Below are 9,859 nucleotides of genomic sequence, written 5' to 3'. Positions count from 1 at the left end.
AAATGTAGATTCTACAGCGTATAATACTTCAGCTTCATTCATCGCACCAAAAGATAAACTGCCGTGCTTTACAACTATAGGACAGGAAGAGCTAAATAAACGTATCACTGCATCTAAACCAACAACATGCCTGTTAGATCCTGTACCCACTAAATTACTGAAAGATTTGTTACCTGTAGCAGAAGAACCGCTTCTCATTATTAACTTGTCGTTGTCTTTAGGTCACGTCCCAAAACCGTTCAAGCTGGCAGTTATTAAGCCTCTTATTAAGAAACCACAACTAGATCCTAGTGAACTGGCAAACTACAGACCCATCTCAAATCTTCCTTTTATGTCTAAAATGTTAGAAAAAGTTGCTCAATTGTGCTTCTTCCTGCAAAAAAATTATATCTATGAAGAATTTCAGTCAGGTTTCAGGCCCCACCATAGCACAGAAACTGCACTTGTTAAAATAACAAATGACTTGCTTCTTGCGTCAGACCAAGGCTGCATCTCATTGCAAGTTTTACTTGATCTTAGTGCTGCGTTCGACACTATAGATCATGACATACTCGTAGATCGATTACAAAAGTATACAGGTATTCAAGGGCAGGCTTTAAGATGGGTTAGATCCTACCTGTCCGATCGCTACCATTTTGTTCATTTAAATGGGGAGTCATCTCAATTATCACCAGTAAAATATGGAGTGCCACAAAGATCTGTCCTAGGTCCTCTGCTATTTTCAATATACATGTTGCCCCTTGGTAATATTATTAGAAAATACGGGATTAGTTTCCACTGTTATGCTGATGATACTCAACTATATATCTCAACAAGACCAGATGAAACTTTTAAATTATCTAAGCTAACAGAATGTGTTAAAAATGTAAAAGATTGGATGACCAATAATTTTCTCCTATTAAATTTGGATAAGACAGAGATATTACTTATTGGACCAAAATACAGTACACAGAATGTCTTGGATTACAATTTGCAACTAGACGGATATACTGTTACTTCCTCTACAGTTAAAAATCTGGGTGTTATGTTAGATAGCAACTTGTCTTTTGTAAAATCATATTTCCCATGTTACAAAAATAGCATTCTTCCATCTTAGAAACATTGCCAAGTTACGAAACATGTTACCTGTTTCTGATGCAGAAAAGCTAGTTCATGCATTCATGACCTCTAGACTGGACTATTGTAATGCACTGCTAGGTGGTTGTCCTGCATCTTCAGTAAACAAGCTACATGTAGTCCAAAATGCAGTGGCTAGAGTCCTTACCAGGTCAAGAAAATATGATCATATTACCCCAATTTTACAGTCTCTGCACTGGCTACCTATTAAGTTCCGTATCAGTTACAGAATTGTATTACTTGCCTATAAGGCCCTTAATGGGTTAGCTCCTGCGTACCTAACTAGTCTTATACAACGTACAATCCATCATGCTCCCTAAGGTCGCAAAACTCCTGATAACGTTCGGGGTTCAGACACACTCTCTCTGTTTAAATCTAGATTAAAGTCACATATCTTTGTCCAAGCATTCAAATAATGCATCTCATAATCTTGTACTGCTGTTATATCTGATCAAATGCACATTATTATTCTTTAGTTTGGGTTAAACAAATAAATTTTGCTTGGTTGGAACAGCAGCTACGCTAATTATGTCTCTATTTGTTTCTCTGTTTTTGCCACGGGAAGTAACTAGGATTTACAAAAACTTCAGTCTGGATCCAGAACACCTGAGAAGAGATGATTCCAACCCCTCAGAGGACCTCAGATGATGCCAACCCTGAAACAACATACAGAACTACCACATTTTGCTATACGTTTGATTGCATCATATAATGGGGAAGTCGTGGCCTAATGGTTCAAGAGTCAGACTCGTAATCCAAAGGTTGCGAGTTCGAGTCTCAGGTCCGGCAGGAATTGCAGGTGGGGGGAGTGAATGTACAGCGCTCTCTTACACCTTCAATACCACAACTGAGGTGCCCTTGAGCAAGGCACCGAACCCCCAAATTGCTCCCCGGGTGCCGCAGAATAAATGGCTGCCCACTGCTCCGGGTGTGTGTTCACTGCGGTGTGTGTGCACTTTGGATGGGATAAATGCAAAGCACTGATTCCGATTATGGGTCACCTTACTTGGCCACATGTCACGTCACTTTTTTTTCACTTAATAATTGCTGTTAATAGTGTTCATCATCTGTTTGATTACGTCTTTAATTGATTTTTCTGTACATTAACTGAGAGTCACCACTGATAAGCTACCACTAAATATTGTAGAAACTTAATTTGCTGTAAAGTTGCTTTGCAACTATTTGTATCGTGAAAAGTGCTATACAAATAAACTTGAATTGAATTGAATTGAACTGAATTTAATTTAATTGAATTTAATTGAATTTAATTGAATTTAATGAATCAACTTTCATTGCATATAAAAGAGTAGGATGGAGATTCCACAAACCGGGAAAGTTTGTATGTTTGTGTAATACCTTACACAATGCTTGTTCCAAATACTGTCAGTGCTGCTTTTTAATGCTTTGAATGTGTTTGAAGGTCATAAAATATTGTTGAACTAGCTGTTTTCAATTATCCAAAAGTAGAAAACTTTAAATTTGCCAGGGCTGCAGGGAGATATTCAATAACCTCTCTCATTGTGTGACCCAGTAAGCACCTCTCCATTTTCACTACATGCTGTTTAGATTATATAAAGGGCAAGATGGCCTCTGTGATTTCAACAAGAGCCAATTGACCCAACTTACGAATTTACTAATCTCTGTGCAGACATCACAAGCAGAAGCAGCACCAGTAATCTAAATTATGTATTTGTACATAATTTACACCGTGAAATATTAATGCCGAGATCTATTTTCTGCATTAAAGCAATTCCTATGATACAGTATGTCATTCAAGTGTTGATCTGAGCAATCACATTTACTTTGAGTAGGACATATACAGACTGGCACAACCTCAGCTCTCTAGACGACAAATCAAGAACAACTCAAGCGACAGAGAAATAGAACAATGAACAGAAAATGAGAAATTTAAGATAAAGATACAGGGAGAATAAACTCCCTGTGGTCATATATCGCTGTGTTGTGACAGATATTACTAATACAAGAAAAAAACTAAATATATGCTGCCTGGTTTTGTCTTCACAGGTCATTGAGTGAAACACGTACTGCAGGACTGCCAAAGTTGGGAGAGGAAAATAAGGGACACTATGTTTCTTTTGTAAAGAAACATTACAGACAGTTTCCATTTCTCTATCTATATATTTGCGTATTGAGCATTGGTGCCGGGTGAATGAATGAATGAATGAATGAACGGATGAATGAATGAATGAATGAATGAATGAATGAATGAATGAATGAATGAACGGATGAATGAATGAATGAATGAATGAATGAATGAATGAATGAATGAATGCTACACCGTTCAGCCTGCAGCAATACATGTGTAAAGAAAGAAAGAAAAAAAGTACAATGCATTTACGATGAAATCACTTTGATTTTAACTTACCGACAATCGACCTTACAGCTGTAATAAAAATAATTCAATAACATATCATTATAAAGTGTCACTTATCATTACACATATATCTCGGCAATTATAACACAACAGAGTGACTATAAATATATTTCAAGATGAACAGGCTCTGCAAGAGCTTTATATTTGAAACCTTTTAATTAACAAAAAAATAAAAATAAATCCAGTGAAAAATGTGCACCAATAAAACAAAAGAAAACTACAAAAAGTGGACTGATTGTCTTTAAATACCATCAGTTATAAAAAACAATTAAATTGCGTAAAAAGAGGATAACAGAAAAAAGTACACGTCTTAGATCAAAACGGTGAGAAAATTGATTATTGGTTAATAGATTGTTTATACCTAATAGCCTACTACTACAGGGTTACAGAGGGAGACAAAGCCAGGTAAAATACATCGTCTTAAAAATGGCAGTCCCCCTCGGCAGCTTGGGTTTCGAACCCCTCCTCGTTGTGGTGTGTGGTCGCCACCACAGCAATTCCTGAAATGGACTTCCTGAACTGAAAAACGTCCTTCCAGATGCCCCCCTTCCTTCTCTGCTTATTAAACAGATTAGTGAGTGAAACCAGACCAATGACACCACATCACCCTTTCTAAATGAGTCATTCTAGAAGGTTTCTTAATCAAAATGAGTGCCTTGCAGGATTGATTACACAATTCCAAAATAACACAAACCACTCAAATATTCAAGAATAAAGTCAAAATGACATCAAAATTGACTCCATACTTTCTTAAAGGAATAATTCACCTAAAATTACAATTCAGATATTGACACTCATGTGATTCAAAAACAATCAAATCCGTTTTCAAAGTATTCTACCAGTTGAAAAATTGGAAATAAAATGGGCTGCTTTAAAGACATTAAAATCGAGACTGCTGTATCAAGTAAATGTGTGGAAGAGGACAGCCATCATTATTAATTTTAAATGGTATGCCATATGATACTTTACGTTCACTCTACAGGCTTAATCCTTTGAGACAATTTTAGCAATTTCCAGGCAGTAATAGCAGAACCGATTTGAGACGGAGACCTTTTTACTCAGTAATTTGTGTATGTCAGGTATGATCATTGAAAAAGAGAATCCAATTAGTCTGCAAATTGACCTCTGACAGAGAAACCTACTCTGTGTTGCCCTGCCATCTCCACAGGATGTTACTGTTCGTAGATGGAGACACTTCCCTCAGTTGCTACCGATTAATTTGACACACGGGACTTCCAGGGGAGAGAAAGAGTGTTTGTGCTTCAACACAAACCTGACCAGAATGAACAATACTCTATTGAGTAAAGAGCACACAAACACACACAAATAGAAGCAGGCAGGAAAGTCTACTCCAGTTTCACTATACTGCACCATAAATAAATCCATGTGAAATGGAAACCTTTTGATTGTATCTTACAAAGACCATCATGAGAGCACTACAAACATCCCTAAATGTTTTATATGCACTGAGACCGTCACATCAATTGGCTTCAGATGGTGCATATCACACACAACTCACATAAACAAAAATATAATAATAATGAATCAATAATGAATTATACTGAATATTTTGTACTCACAAACTTGTCAGTGACAATATTGTCAAGCTGCACAGAACTACCATTAATGTATAATTAATATAACTAAACCACTAATTTATAATTCTGATTTTAATGTTTTGGAAGAAGTTTCTTATTGTGAAATATCACAATGTAATATTTTTTATTGAAATATAATTTAACATGCAATTTATTCTTGTGATAGTAAAGCTAAATTGTTATAAGGTATAACACGTATTTACTGTCACTTTTGAACTATTTATTGCATTCTTTCTTGCTGATTATAATAATTCCAATATATATGCTTACAGAGAATTAACGATTGCAAAATACAGCATATTATTGGTTAATATTGGTTACCATCACTTTGAGAGTAAAAGGGGAAAAAAGGGGTTTTGGGGAGGACAACACTGATACTCGTGGCTTCTGACAATATATTGGGGTCTTATGAAGCAAAACTATCAGTCTGTGTAAGAAAATTAACATTATTTTCAACATTACCTGTAATCCATAGCCTCTGGCAAAACGTCTGGAGTGATGTCCTATTCCTGAACAAATCATTCTTTTGAACCTGTTCTTTTTAGTGAACTGAGTCAACAAGTTCACCAAATCGGACTGAACCATATGAAACAGTTTGCGACTTGAGCAGCACAGATCTGCGAATTACTGAATCAAAACTCACTTTAGGACAAGCCTGACAGTCACTGTGACTTGAAATGAGCCAGAATCCCGGCGTATAAGATCCAATGATGCTGGGTTTGCCAACTCATTCAGCGTTCTAGTTACACAGAACTGAGGAAACTAGGTCTGACTAGGACCAAAGACCGATGAGCTGGTGATATGTGCATGTGTGAACAGAGCACTTTTATGAAGGAGTGAAATAAACATATTTTTTTTGTTTTGTTTTCTCATGGGTTTATGTAAAAAGCGAGCTGATTAAAGCCCCGTTCACACCAAGAACGATAACTTTAAAGATAACGTTATTAGCATCCACACCAGCGAACGATATCGTCTGCTGCTTTAAATTCCCAAGCTTGTTATAGCAGGATTGATTCTGATTGGCTGTAAATGTTTTTATCGTTCATCAGCTGAAAAAAATAATTCTGAAAGTTTTTCCAACTATTTAGTTTCTCTGTGCCTTTATCGTTATAGTTGTGGTGTGGACTCTGCTATTCTTTAATATTGAGAAAGATTTTTAGAACTATATCTTTATCGTTATCTTTATAGTTATCATGCTTGGTGTGAGCAGGCCAAATAAGACTATCTTATTTACTTGATATGCTTTTGTACATGTAAAACATCTGTGTTTCACATTATCATTGGGTGCTTTAACAATATAATTGCGTATACATTACGTCATTGCATAACTACAGAAACGAACTGGTGAATCAATTATTTGAACCAGTTCATTGAAACAAGCCAGTTCGAGGAAAATAATTAGACTTTCCCATTTGTGTGGGCTATGGATTACAGAAAACAATGTTGTAAGTAATATTCAGTTTCTTGCACAGCCCTGTTGTTTTGCTTCATTATGAGACCTCAATATAGTGCAAGGAGTCACAAGTATTAATTTTGTGTTCTCTGAGATCCTTTTTTTTACTCTTAAAGTGACGGTAGCTGCTGACTTGCATTTTATGAATCACCGAAGACCATGATTTCAGGTAAAAATCTTCTTTACTGTTCTTCTACAGAAAAAAAAAAAAAAACATATCGAATGGCCTGAGGGTAAATAAACAGCAAATTTTTATTTGCTTTTCGTTTTTCTTTTAATTTCAAAATGTATAAGTAATAACCTAAATATTTGTAAACAATTTTTATAAAAATTTTAATTTAAAACAAAATAAAATGTAATTAAATTAAAAACTGGACAACATGTCTTCCAGCAAAATGCTTCCTTGCGACTACTGAGAATGTGTCTTCGAGTGTGAAAATGAAGGTTGTACTGTACCTACGAAAAGATGTGAGCCATAATTAAAGCCCACATACCGAAGACATTCTCCTCTGTGGGATTCACAGCTGGAGTAGTGCAGGCTCCCACTTAGCAAAGAAGATTGAATTTAGCCTACATCTCTGCATGAGAGCACATCTGATTTATCAGCAACAGCAAAATGCTACATATGTAGAAACCTTTATAAAGATATTCACTTCAGTTACTCAGAGCCCTGTGCAATGGCTCTAAAAACAAACAAACAAAAAACAAGACCAAGACCAAGAAAATGAGAGTAATTGTTTCCTGAACCAATTAGGCAGAAAAAATGTCAATGCGTTTTAGTGCTTGTTAATGAGCAGGGGGTATAGAGTCATGCACTGGGTATGTTTACCTTGCACAAAGTCCCACGGTATTCATTAGAGGTCACACGAATATTAGGCTGATGTTGCTTAGCAATAGAGAGACACAATGGCTGTTTCTATTCAGAAGTTTTGCTGATGTGATGCCAAGGCTAACAAGTAACAACACCCACGTCTCGATTTTCTGTCGCCCCCTCCCCTGTTCCCCTTCATTACGAGCTCTGAAATCAGACGAGAAATCCGCGTCTACTATAATCCGCACTTTAAAATTAAGCATCAGTTCAGACAGCAACTGGAGCTAATGTCAACTTAATTCCCCCTGACATGTGATTCTGCCTCTAGTGTGAACATTTATGGAAAAAACAATAATGTGCTCGTAGGAGCATGTGATCTGCAGCCTGAGCACCTGAATAATGGCGAGTCGGGCCGTGAGGGTGCCATAACGCGGCAAGCCCTCGTCTCAGGCACCTGGTCATTAGAGGGGGGAAAGCCCAGAGGAACTTGTTAAAGGAGGAAGGGAAATAGTGGTAAATAAGGTTAATTGGGGTGATCTGTCAGAATGGGGACGATGCGTTCACTGACACGACACCAGCCATAACACGACTCCCTCCGTCGCTGTTCATTAGGGTTATAGAGGGAAGAGAGAAAGCAGAAAGAGGCGGCGAGAGAGCAAATTGACACTTATTGCAGGCAGTGTGGGAAACAGTGACAGAATAAAAGGACAACAGAGAGACTAGGAGAAAGAACAGAGTATTGGAAAACCCGTGAGTGGCAAAGAGAGAGAGAGTGTGTAGAATGACAGAGAGGAAGTGGAATATCAGAGGGAAAATTAGTGAAAGGAAATTGCTTCCAGATACAACATGCTCTACAACAATACAATGTCTGCCGGTGTTTGTGCACTTGTTTAAAGGGGCCATATCATGAGGAATCAAGTTTTCCTTGATCTTCTGACATAAAAGCGTTCAACGTGCTGTGAACTCAAAACCTCCTCCAGTCCTCAGTCTCCTGTTGAAACTGAGCTCATCTCACAATTCTTGGGTTTCTGATAAATGGTGGTCCATAAAGGCTGAGCAGTCTCACAAATTAGTGTAACAAAAAATAATAAAATTAACTGTTGGTTTTAACAATTTAATTACTAATTTTCTAAAAACAGATGCTAATATATATGTATGTATGTATATATATATATATATATATCTATATATATATATATATATATATATATATATATATATGAAGAGTTCATTTGCAAAAACCGATAACTGAACTTTAAAAGACTTTGAATCAAATCAATCAAACTGCAGTTGGGTTGTTTTGATTAAGTACTAATTACTTAAACAAATACAGGTAATTTACATTGAAAGTTCATTGAAAGTATGTTTTTTTTATATATTAAATATGTGTTTTATAGCAAAAACTCCAACAGTCGTTTTTTGGCAAAAGCAGATAACTCCCCAGGTGAAAAAGAAATATATTTAAATTGTGCTTTTTCAGACACACTTACTATATTTAAATTATACTATACTAAGTGCATGTTAAATGTATTATTTTGAAACAACTTCAAGATATGCTTAAATTTTAATCTATTTGTAATATATTTAATATATTGAAATTGTGTTAAATTGGAACCACTTTAAATATTTAGTGCAATTTAAGTGTATTTCCTAAAATACATTTAAAATGTCCTTTTAATACTTCATGAACTACAGTTAAGAGTATATTTGAAGCATCAGTTTAATGTACTTCAAATACATTTCAATTGTATTTCAGCTCATTGGAAATGCATTAGCATTACACTACTAGTATATTATAAAGCTGCTTTTTTCAGTATATACACACACGTACACACTTTGATATCTAGAAAACTTTAATGTATTATATATTATTGCGTACATTACAAATATTCATAAAGTACACTAAAAAAGGAGAGCAGCATACATACTTTGGTGAAAAATAATACAAAACATACTATTAAATGTATTAAAAATGCACTTGAAATACAAGTATGTTTATAGTATATTTGTATTACTACAAACATACTCAAGTACATTTTAATACATTATAAAAAAACATACATAAAACAAGACTGAAATGCTATGCCAGAGCTATCTTTTCCATTTGTAGAACATTTCAGTTATACCGGCCTTACTTAAAAGTACAGCATTTTACATCAATGAATAAATAAAAATTACAATGCAATTTTCTGAAGAAAAAAAATACATAAAAAAGACTGAAAAACAAAGTGCATAAGTGAATAGCTGTGTGTGTGCAAAGGCTGACGATGATGAAGTTCAAGCAACAGAATAGGGAGGGATGGAGGTGGACAAGGAGATGGTGTAGGGATGGTGAGAGGCAAAAGTGCGGGAATGATGGCAGGATGTGGCGAAGGGATGGTGATGGGAGGATGACGATGATGCCCTGTAGATGTAGATGGTGTTTGGCACATGGCACAGACCCAGAGCATCCCAGTGCTGACAACACACGGCGGAATCGAGGGAGC

The sequence above is a fragment of the Sinocyclocheilus grahami genome, unplaced genomic scaffold, assembly GCF_001515645.1.
Source record: "Sinocyclocheilus grahami isolate Dianchi unplaced genomic scaffold, SAMN03320097.WGS_v1.1 scaffold41.1, whole genome shotgun sequence".
Classification (NCBI taxonomy): Eukaryota; Metazoa; Chordata; class Actinopteri; order Cypriniformes; family Cyprinidae; genus Sinocyclocheilus; species Sinocyclocheilus grahami.
This window is presented reverse-complemented; position numbering follows the sequence as displayed.